Consider the following 12,103-nt stretch of genomic DNA (forward strand, 5'->3'; position numbering starts at 1 on the left):
GGCCCTAGAGCACTTTGCTTTTAGCACTGCCAGCTTCTCAGTCACCTGAGACTGACTGTGATTGGGACAGACTAACCACCAATGGCTCTGCCCACCTCAGGGCCAAGTTCTGTGGCCCAGAAGTGTTCCTTCTCCAGCAGCAGCCTCTGTTCACTCTGGAATTTACACTCGGCTTCCGACCTGCCAGTAGCACCACACCGCAGAGATTAGCTTCCCCGTCTTCCCAAACTCTGACCTCAAACATGTCTACTTGGGCCTCTCTACACATTGTCTCAGACAATTCTTGTAAAGCAGCCGTCATTACTGGCATGTTCTGCATCCTCCTACAGGCTCCATGCACTGCCTTCCCCACAGCCTCCAAGGCCTGAGCGGTGGACGTAACACTGTTGGCACACACTAGTGCCTTTTACTGGACACCCCCATCTATTCTCTCATATCACCATGAGGCTTTGTTCAAATGGCATCTGAAGTGTGAACATCTTGCTCCACCGTGTGTTCTCTTGACTAGAGTAGTTTGTGAGGGGTAGGAACTCCATGTTCTCCACTGAGTCTTTAGGACCTAGAGCAGTTTCTGGCTTAGCAGAATGTTCAGCCAGGATGTATGGATGAGTAAGTACATGTTCAGTGAGGATGTATGGATGAATAAATACATGGGTAGTCAGTAGGAATAAATACATGGGTAGTCAGTAGGGCAAGAAGAAGGATGGATAATGTTCCCTTCGTACGCCATGCCCTGACCTAGACTGTAATAAAAGCTGAGTTATCTTCAGGGAAAATGTTCCATTATTAGAATGTATTGTCATGGCTGGTAAAGGCCACAGCCCAGTGTGCCCCATAGTTGCTTTCAGACAATATTAGTGTGAGCCCAAGATGTGGTCCCGGGGCATTCAGCCTTGCCCTTGGCCACTGTCTGCACCCCTAAAGTTAGCCAGGTCACAACCCTTGCAGGAGACCATTGTGCCCTTATCTGTTTAGAAATCATGGTAATGTGAATCTGTCTCACTAGGAACTTTACTTTCATTCTTCCTGAGAAGAAACGGCTGTGTACATGGACTCCGTAAGCTCCCAGTCCAGTCCAGGAAGGAGACAGGTCTGAGGAGGTCAGAGGGAGGGCTCCGATGGGGAGGTTAATTGAATATTACTTCCCCCAGCACTGAGCTCCAGATTCCAGCCTCAGGCTGTGGGGGGCCTCTTCCTTTTCTCTGGTATAATCCCTTCCGCCTAAACCTTTAATTATAGTCTTGGGGTCCAGGTTTGGATAAGGCTGTGGACCTGAGCGGTTTGTTCAGAGGCTCAGTCTTCTACTGATGTTTCTTCTTTCACAAATAAGACATGTCCCTAACCGGTCCAGGCCTGCTTCTGATGGAGGTCTCTCTGGCTCTGCCTTTCTGGGCTTGGGCCATTTTCTGACTGACTATTGGCAAGACCATGCCCAGCATGCAAGACTTCCCTAGACCCGGATCGTGCTCCCTTTCTCAGCATGGCTCCAAGTTCTGTTAGCAGTGTCAAGGCAGTGGAATCTCTCTTGTTTCAGATCTGTCTGGTACTTTGTTTTTTAAGAGAAGTTTTATAGAAAGGTAAAGACAAGGCGAAGTGTTTCCATGTGACCTGCACTGCTCCCGATTACTGACACAGTAGTAGGGGCAAGCCCAGGTCGTGATGTACGGCACTGCAAAGGTACTTCAAATGAGCTATGGGGTCGAGAGATCCACCACCCTCCACTGCTTCAGGCTTCCCGACAGCTCTTAGCCCAGCCATGGTGGATGAGGCCTCAGTGAGGGCAGGGTTGGAGGGGGCAGACACTACACAGAGAATCCACAGGTCGCCCTAGAACCCAGGTGGTCACACCAGTGACAGCCCTCCACTCCCTTCCCATACCCTCCCCAGATGTTCTGACCTTCCAGAACTCTCCAGGCACAACCCCACCCTCTTCATTCCTCCACTGAAGTGGTCTTTATCTTACTACTACGAGTAGTAAAGTGGTCGCCTCTCCTCCCTGGTCTGCCTTTATACTTAAAGAAAACAATCTTGTCTGGAGAAGGAGAAAACAGTGAGGTGCAGTATAGGATAGAAATGAAGGCCCCAAGGAGCAGCCAAGAAAACTGAGCCATGGAGAAGTCTCAGAACAGGCCAGCCGACCCTAGCTTAGCCTGAACATGATGCCTTTCTGTATGGTGTGTGTATGGTGGACAGTTGCCCTTGGCATTCAAACACAAAACTTATGCATGTGGCACCACCGTGGCCCTGTCCTTATACCCAGGTTCTAGGAGGGCCTTGAGCATGAACACCCTTCCTGTAAAAGTGAAGCTCACCTCTGCTTGCTGGACCCCTGGAGATCTGAGTGTACAATCATGGACACAGGGCACCACCTTGTGCCCAGATTTGGAAGTACAGGAGCTGCAAGGGAAAGTAACGAAGAGGAATGGGGTAGTGTTCCCTTAGACTCCACTCCACAGGGATGCTTTACCTGTTGGGTGCCCAGAGGTCACTGATAGTCTCCTACCGTGTGCTTGACACTGGGCTCCTATCTATAAAACAGGTTTCCAGAATGTGGGATCTGAAAAAAGCCAGCAGCACCTGGAAGTCAGCTAAAGGAGACCCTCGTACTCCGTGCAGAGGCTGAGCAGACCACCCTTGGGCACAGCAGGCTCTCCTGCAAGCATTTACAACTACTACATTTATAGGCCTGAGGCTTATTGCACGAGTCCCATCACTGTTTTCATTTACATAAGATGTGATGGTTGGGCTGGAGAGATGGCTCAGCAGTTAAGAGCACTGACTGCTCTTCCAGAGGTTCTGAGTTCAATTCCCAGCAACCACATGGTGGCTCAAACATCTGTTATGAGATCCAATCCCTTCTTCTGGTGTGTCTGAAGACAGCTACAGTGTACTTATCATATATAGAATAAATAAATCTTTTTAAAAAAAAAAAAAACCCGCTTGCCACACAATCACGAGTACCAAACTTCAGAGCCCAGCACCCATGTAACAAGCCTGGTACCCCAAGACTGCCTGTGACTTCATCTCTGAGGGGTCTGAAGACCTCTTCTGGCCTCAGTGTCTGCACAGTGACCACACATGTGGATGCAAACAATAAGTACATAATTAATTAAAAACTTGGTGCTTCCCATGGATTTTAAACTAATCAGCTACTTTCCAATGTACACAATCCACTGTGTCAAAAAAAATTCCTCATTGTGAAGGTTAATCTTAATTATTGACTGGATTTGGACCCACTGTAGAAACATACTTCTGGGTTTGTCTGTGTGGATGTTTCTAGAACAGTTTAAGTGAAGAGGAAGGTTTCTCTGCTTTGAATGTGGACTGCACCTTCCTATGGACTGGAGCCCAGGCTGAATGAAGGAGGAAGGCAACTGAGCGGCAGCCTTCATCTCTCTCTCCTTCCTGACTGGATGAACATAGCAAGCAGCCTCCTGTTCTAGTTGCCAAGCCTTTCCATCATGATGCACTGTACCTTCCAACTCTGAGCCAAAATAAGAACTTCCTTCCTAAGCCATTGTTGTCAGAGAGTTTGTCAAATCAACCAGAAGAGTAACAGGCACTCAGCAAATGAAGATGCCCACCAGTCATCCAGATAGGAGCCCTACTTGATATAATGTAAACACCGAGGCACTGTGACATTGAAAAGGCAACTGAGATCACATAGGGAGACCCCACAGTAAGATGAGCCTTTCCAGGGAGGGACACAGAATCTCTTGGTTAAGGACTTTCATGTGGAAACCTCTGAGTGACATCCCCAGCACTATATAAACCTGGTGTGGTGATATGTACTTATGCCAACACTGGAGAGGACCATAGGTTCAAGACCATCCTAAGTTACATAGAGAGGCCAGCCTAGATGTGAAAGATACTGTTCCCAAAACTCTAAAACAACAGCCAGAAAGATGGATCAGCCTACTGATGAATTCAGTCCCTCCAAGAAGGGACTTGGTAGAGGGAGAGAACAGACTCCCACAATTATTCTCTGACCTCCACGGGTATTCTATGGCTTGTGCATGCCCCCCCCATAAATAAATAAATAAATAAATAAATAAATAAATAAATATTATAAAATTTAAAAGATAAAGTCAAACATTAAAATGTATTTAATATTTGAGTGGTGAGTGGCAAACACTTTTAATCTGAGCACTCAGGGGGGCAGAGACAGATGAATCTTTGAGTTTGAGACTAGCCTGGTCTAAAGAGTGTGTTCCAGGACAGCCAGGGATACAAAGACAAATCCTGTCTCAAAAACAAAAAAGAAAAAAACAACAACAACAAAAATTTAAAGCAGCTCTTAGCCTCTGCATGGTTTTCCTCTGCTGCCTGGCTTGCTCAGCGGCAGTGTATCTAGTAAGCTGGCCTTCTGTCTCTGGTAACCTTATTCTGCTACAGTGTATCTAATCATTAGCTGTGGCCTTCTGTCTCTGGTAACCTTATTCCCAGCCTGTCATTAGCCTCTTACTGTGGTTTTCAGCACAGCACTTCCGACCCTTGTACATATATGCCATGATTTCCTTTCACGAAGGACAAACTGACTCAAGCTCTCTTCACGAGGACGTGCCCTATGGACCTGGCACCGAGCTTCAAACCCTGTCTGTTTTGTTAATGTAATGGTTAACTTTAGGTGTCAATTTGACTGGACTCCGAAGTTGAGATATTTGGTCAAGCTAGATGTCTCTGCAAGACTGTTTTGGGGGTGAGATTAATGGGCAAGTTGGTGAGCTTTGATGAAGCAAACAACCTTACATAGTGTGAGTGGTTCTTGTGGCCAGTTGAAGCCCTGAGTAAAACAAAGTCCGATGTAACCTTGAGCAAGAGAGAATTCTGCCTCCAGACAACTTCCAGTGCAGGTGCAAAGTTAGGACTGCCCTGGGTCTCTAGCTGCCAGCTTCCCATCAGGCTCTGGGCTCCTTCCCCCGAAGTCCCATAATCAAGGAATCCAGTTTCTAAAATTAACCTACCAATCTCCTTTTCCTCTTCCTCCTCCTGCTCTTCCTCCTGCCAGTTCTGTGGCCCTGCAGACTCCTGACTGAAAGGACACAGTTAGGGAGAGTGAAACATAAAAAGGGTAGCTTTCTGTCCTTTCACTTTGAATTAACACCCAATAGAGCCTCCTTTTCTGCTTGCCATGGTAAATGGTGTCTGATGTAACACAGATGCACCATGCACTGCAGAAGCAGAGCATCCGGTCTTCCACAGTCATGCACACCTGAGGTACCAGGGAACACCAGTGCTGTGCACCAAGTGGACACCAATCCAGCAACTAAACATAGCATGCTTATCAAACTCTGTGTTTCTGTGAGGCAGAGACAAATCCAGGTAAGCTGGGTCCCTTCTCGTGTCCAACAGGTGATTCAGTGTCTGCTGGGCTGTGTGCTCCTCCTAAGCCTGAGGTCCGCGCCCAGCTCTGCTTCCCAGCATAGACCTCACTATTGACACACAAGTCTGAGCCCATTTCCTTGTGGGATATTGACAGATGTCCTTACTGCTAAGGCTGTCTGAGACTCTCCGTGAAAGGACTGGCCATGTGTGGTCGGTTCCAGGTGGTACTGCTACCTAAGAGGAGCAAGCAAATCTCTCCTGCTTCAGATCTCTCTGGGGTCATGAAAAGGTTGGGGGTTTGTTTGTTTGCTGGTTTTGTTCTTTTGGTTTTCTGAGACAGGGTTTCTCTGTGTAGCCCTGGCTGTCCTGGAACTCGCTCTGTAGACCAGGCTGGCCTCAAACTCAGAAATCCGACCGCCTCTGCCTCCCAAGTGCTGGGATTAAAGACATGTGCCACCACCGCCCGGCTGGTTTTTTTTTTTTTTTTTTTTTTTTTTAGATGCCACCATTCCCATTAACACCTTATTCTGCACACTGAGAGCCCAAAGCAAGAAGACACATTCGACGCTGTGATGACTCGTCCTGGCGTCAGACATTCATTCAATCCTTACTGTTCTAAGTATGTCCTTGAGGGTATTTTTGGATAAGATTAATATCCAAATATGCCAAACAATGGCAGCTTCTGAAACATCAGAAATATCAGCTATAAGACGTTACAAATGCACAAAATATTCTGGAGAAAAGTTAATGAAGCCATCAGTAGTTGAATTTGTGAACTTTAAAAAATTTTTTTGAATTTTTTTTTTTTTTTACCAATGCCAGTTTTCACAGATTTTAGTAAGGCTTCTAAAACAATTCCAAAGGACTTTTGGATACATGGAAATTTAAACGTGGATTCTCAGACAAACATGTGGAGGACACGGAGGACTGAGGCAGGATTGAACATGGACAGAATCAGGCCAATGAAAGTTTGGGTGTTCATATTAATTTATTAAGAGAATTTCTTATTTAATATGTATTACTTAAAACTGATACTGTAAGGCCACACGAATGGAGGACCTCACCCAAGCCTTGGGAATTCGCGGCCACCCATTAACTGCAAGACACCAAACGATGTAATCAGCAAGAGGCATATTTTAATCAGTATACTGAGGTCAAGACCTGTAGCCCACGCAGGGGCAATGGGGTCTGACCCTGGGGCTTTGGAGACAGAGAGAATTTAAAGCCCACAAATTTAAAATCACAACTCAGGGGAGGAACCACAACCCAGGGGGGAGTAAAGGAGGGCTATTGGAGAGCACCTGTGGAAAGTCCCAGCCCATTATTCAGTTTGTGACAGGGTACAAGGAACAGGCTATTCTCTAAGAGCCTATGCGTAATCAATCATCTATCTTGTGGTCAGCCAAGTTCCTGGTATCCAGGGTGCACAGGCACGCTAACTTGAACTCCCAGCTCAAACCCTATTCAATCTATCATCTATTTTGTCTTGTGGATAGCTAGTTTCCTAGTACCCAGAGCACAGAGCAAGCTGATCTGCACTCTTGAAATCTGTGGAAGGTTTAAAAATTTTTAACTCTTTCAATACATATACAAACTGCTTATAAGATTCAAAATGTTGGGCTGGAGAGATGGTTCAGTGGTTAAGAACATTGACTGCTCTTCCAGAGGTCATGAGTTCAAATCCCAGCAACCACATGGTGGCTTACAACCATCTGCAATGGGGTCTGATAACCTCTTCTGGTGTGTGTCTGAAGACAGCTATAGTGTAATTGTATACATAAAAATAAATAATATTTTTTTAAAAAGATTCAAAATGTCTGCACTGTGGGCTGCAGAGATGGCTAAGGGGGAAAGCGCTTGTTTGCTCTGGCAGAGGTTGTAATCCCAGCACCCTCATGATGCTCACAACCATCTGCAACTCCAGTTCCAAGTCCTTTTCTGACCTCTGATGGCACCCTGCACACATTCAGTACACACACACACACACACATATATGTATATATATGTATATATGTATATATATGCAGGCCAAACAATCATACACATAAATACATCTTTTTTTTCTTTTTTTAAATTAATTTATTTTATTTTATATTTTATTTACATTTAAGATGCCATCCCCTTTCCACATTTCCCCTCCCTAGAACACCCCTGTCCCATGCCCCCCCTTTCCTTTTTGCTTTTATACGATTTTTTTAAAATGTTAATCAAAGGATTTATAAGTTTGGTAATGCTCAATCAGAAGCGTAACCCAATACCCAACCTAATACATCTTTTAAAATGTATTTTAATTTAAAATGTCAGTTTCAGCTTCATGCTTGGGGTACAACATATAAACACACAACTTCTGGCTCCTGCCACCATGGCCAATCAGTCTTGCCACTGCTCCCAGGCATAAGGCCAAATCAACTCTATTAAACAACAAAATTAAATGTCACAAGGGTAAATCCATCCCCTGACTGTTGGAATCACTAGACTCACTTGCACAACAACACAGCCTGTGTTACTACAGCCTGCCAGGGACTGTGCCTGTGAGCAAAACAGGAGACACAGGAGAGACCTGAGAGTTGCAGGACCTGTGGGGTTTGCTCAGGGAAAGGTTTGAGGAGAAAAGGTGTGTGGAGGGACAACCACTTTTACAACCTTGTTCTCCAAAGTGTTAGCTGAGGCATGAGCCAAGGAAGAGTCAGGAGATGCTGAGAGTCTGTTTGGTTAACAGAAAAATAATAACAGGATGCTGTGGAGGGAGGAGAAATCCACCTCTTTGCTGCAAATGTCTAGGAATACTGAACTCATAAAATGAGATCTGCCTGAGACCCAGGCATTTCCCTTGCGGCCTGCAGGTGGCGATGTCGAACTGTTGTCTGGCCTTGGCGATCACCAGCAAAACATGGGGTGTGGGCAGGGTTCAGAGAGGTCTAATGCCTCAGATGCATTCTTTAGTCCAGGCTGGCCTCTAAATCAAAGCAATCATCAGGTCTCAGCCTCTTCCTCCTTTATGTCTCTGAATGTGTCTGTTCTGTGTGCTTCACATGTGTAGAGTCATAGGTTTCTTCACTTGCTCCATTGTCCTTGACTCACTCAAGGTTTGCCCATGTAATGACCCAGCCTGAATCCCTTCATTTTTGTGCCTTAACAATGTCCCGCTGTTGGTCCTGACCTCATTTGACAATTTATTCATTTGTGATAAACAATTTGGATCCAGTGAGTGATGGTTCCTCACTCAGAAACTACAAGGATGTGAATTCCTATTTTCATTTTGTTTCAACAATCGCAAACTTACCCACAGTTGCTGCAACTGCTTTCTGTGAGTTTGACATCTTTTTGTCTTTTTCTTTTTTCTTTTTCTATTTGTGATTTATTTCATATTATTTTATTTTGAGACCAGGTCTTTCTATGTATCCTTGGATGTTCTGGAACTTACTCTATAGATCAGGCTGGACTCAACTTTACAGGGATCTGCCTGCCTCCTGCCTCCTGCCCCCTACCCGCTAGCCCTGGCCCTGTACGCCCTACCTCCTACCCCTTACTCCTACCCCCTTACCCCTACCTACCATTCCTTATCTCCTGGCACATTCCCCTGCCTCCCAAGTGATGGGATAAATGGCTTATACCACCATGTCCTGCTCTTTTACCTTTTTTAATGATGGTTGTCCCCCAGTAGATACGCCAATTCAAGTCCATTGCCCTTTTTTGTTTTTTGTTTTTTGTTTTGGTTTTTCGAGACAGGGTTTCTCTGTGTAGTCCTGGCTGTCCTGGAACTCACTCTGTAGACCAGGCTGGCCTCAAACTCAGAAATCCTCCTGCCTCTGCCTACCAAGTGCTGGGATTAAAGGCATGAGCCACCACTGCCTGGCTCCATTGCCTTTTTCTTTTTCTTCATTTTAAAAATACTTTTTTAGGACCCAGAGAGATGGCTCAGCAGTTAAGAGCACCGGCCGCTCTTCCAAAGGACTTGGCTTTGATTTGCAGCACCCACTTCACTGCTCATATATGTCTGTAGCTCCAGTTCCAGGGGTTCAGAAGCCCTCTCCGAGCTTTCTTGGGTACCAGGAACACACATGATACACAGACTTACATGTAGACAAAATAATCAAAAGTCATTATTACTGTTGTTGTTATTGTTTAAATACTTTGAAGATCACACACTGTTCAGAATTTTTATCTTTATTTATTGTTTGTTTTATGTGTATATGCTGGCTAGTGTTTTGTCACCCTGACACCACTAGAGTCAACTGTGATGAGGGAACCTCAACTGAGAAATGTTCTCCTCTAGATTGGCCTGTGGGCAAACCTATGGGACAGTTTTTGATTGGTGATTGATAGAAGGCCCAGCCCTTTGTGGATTATGCCAACCCTAGGCAGATAGTCCTGAGCTGTAAGACCACTCTGAGCAAGTCATGGGAAGCAAGCCAGTAAGGAGCATCCCTTTATGGCTTCTGTTTTAGGTCTCCCTTCCAGGGTACTGATCTGAGCTCCTGCCCTGACTTCCCCAGTTACAGAGTATAACCTGAGAGTGTAAGATGAAATAAACTTTTCTCCAAGTTGCCTTGGGCCATGGTGTTTTATCCCAGGGAGAGAAACCCGAACTAAGACAGTATGTAAGACTTTTGGCCTGGGAGAATCTGCATTGAAGAACAGAGCATTTAGCTCCTCCTCTATCAGTGTGAATAGGAACCAAAATCTGGATGTTTATAACCAAGAAAAGCAGAATTTCACCCAGCACTTCTCCCAAATCATCACGGTGCTGACTGAGGATAAGCTGGGACACTCAGGGGATGCTATTACCCAGTTCAAGGAGGTCCTGGAGTTCAGTGCCATAGGAGGCAAGTACAAGTGGGGTTTGACCGTGGTACAAGCCTTCCAGGAGCTGGTGGAGCCAGGGAAACAGGAGGCTGAGAGTCTCCAGTGGGCCCTGGCTGTGGGGTGGTGTGTAGAACTGCTCCAAGCTTTCTTCCATGGGTCAGATGACATCATGGACTCTTCCCTCACTTGCCAGGAGGCAGATCTGCTGGTATCAGAAGCCAGGCATAGGCTTGGATGCCATCAATGATGCTGGGCTCTGGAAGCCTCCACCTACCGCCTGCTGAAGTTCTACTGCAGGGAGCAACCCTACTACCTGAACCTGCTGAGCTCTTTCTGCAGAGTTCCTATCAGACTGAGATTGGGCAGACTCTAGACCTCATCACAGCACCCAGGGCCATGTGGATCTTGGTAGATACACTGAAAAGCGGTAGGAATCTATTGTCAAGTACAAGACAGCTTTCTACTCTTTCTACCTGCCATTGATGGGGAGAAGGAATGTGCGAATGCCCTGAAGATCCTGCCGGAGATGGGTCAGTTCTTTCAGGTCCAGGATGACTACCTTGATCTCTCTGGAGACCCCAGTGTGACTGGAAAGGTCGGCTATGACATCTAGGACAACAAATGCAGATGGCAGATGGTTCAGTGTCTGCTATGAGCCACTCCTCAACAGTGCCAGATCTTAGAGAAGAATTATGGGCATAAGGACCCAGAAAAAGTGGCGGGGCATCACTGTATGAGGCACTGGATCTGCAGTCTGTGTTCTTCAAGTACAAGGAAGACAGTTATAACCACCTCGAGAGTCTCATGGAGCAGCGCTCTGTGCCCCTGCCACATCCATCTTCTTGGAACTAGCAAACAAGATCTACAAGCCAAAAAAGTGACCTTGGAGTTGTAGAGGCTGGGAGAGAGGGATTTCAAATTATTGTTCAACAACAACAAAAAGAGAGAGTTTTGTCCAAATGTTCATAAGCATACCACATTGAGTACCTGGTGCCCATGGAGGCCAGAAGAGGGCATCGATTCTTCTAGAACTGAAGTTACAGATGGCTTTAACCCACCATGTGGGTGTGGGAAACAACCCTGTGTCCTCTCCAAGAGGAACAAGTGCTATTAACTCCAGAGTCATCTCTCCAATATCCTTGGTTTTTAATCCTATACCTGAGAATTTTCTGTCAAGTCCAGACAAGACTTTCCTGTGTTTTTTACTACAGGTTTTGTGGTTGTAGATTTTGAATCTAGGCCACTGACATATACTGAGCTGATTTATGTGGTGTGGGGTAGAGGACACTTTCATTCAGGAAGAGGTCTCAGCTGCTTCAGGGTTCCTTCTTCCAAACTCACAACCAAAGAGAGGAAATGTCATCACTCTGGCCCAGGCAGGTCAGGAGAAGTTCACAAGTCACAGATGAGCAGTGAGCAGCAGAACCCCAAGTCAGATCCTACTGCCCACTCAGCAGTACTGGAAGGGGGACTTGAGTGTCGGGGTCACAGACCTCGAGAGATGAGGTAGGTGTGAGCAGAGAAGAAAGAACGGAGTCCCTTTGTGAACATGGGAAGACACAGGAGTCAGAGCTTTAAGGTGGGGACACTCATACACAGGACAGGCATGCAAGGCTGGGTGCCTGCCACCCTTCACACTGCAGCTAGAGTGCCATCTTGGGATGGGATGGGAACCAATATGCCCACAAGACCCCAGGGGGTGAAGGACAAAGCAGAGCCCTGAACACCCAGCTCTGTGAGGACTGGGAGGCTGAAGTTTGACCCTTGGGGTGGTTTCCCAGTATAACAGGAAGAGTCCCCAGAATTTTAGCAGCTTGAAGATCCTCAGTCCTGCTATACAACATGGGGATAGGGCAGTTTGGTTCCTTCACCCAGGGAAAGGCTCTGTGTGTGTATCCTGAGGGCACTCATTCTGCCCCTGGGCTACCAGGCTATTTGTTCCCATCCTTTGTCCTAAGACATACAAGGGACT

General features: G+C 46.2%; 1 pseudogene; it reads left to right on the top strand.

Annotated features, from left to right (window-relative positions):
- The first annotated feature begins 8,174 nt into the window (after positions 1-8,174).
- LOC117719989 (farnesyl pyrophosphate synthase pseudogene) lies at positions 8,175-11,012 on the top strand (annotated as a pseudogene).
- The last annotated feature ends 1,091 nt before the right edge of the window (positions 11,013-12,103 follow it).

This window comes from Arvicanthis niloticus, chromosome 1 (genome assembly GCF_011762505.2).
Source record: "Arvicanthis niloticus isolate mArvNil1 chromosome 1, mArvNil1.pat.X, whole genome shotgun sequence".
NCBI lineage: Eukaryota > Metazoa > Chordata > Mammalia > Rodentia > Muridae > Arvicanthis > Arvicanthis niloticus.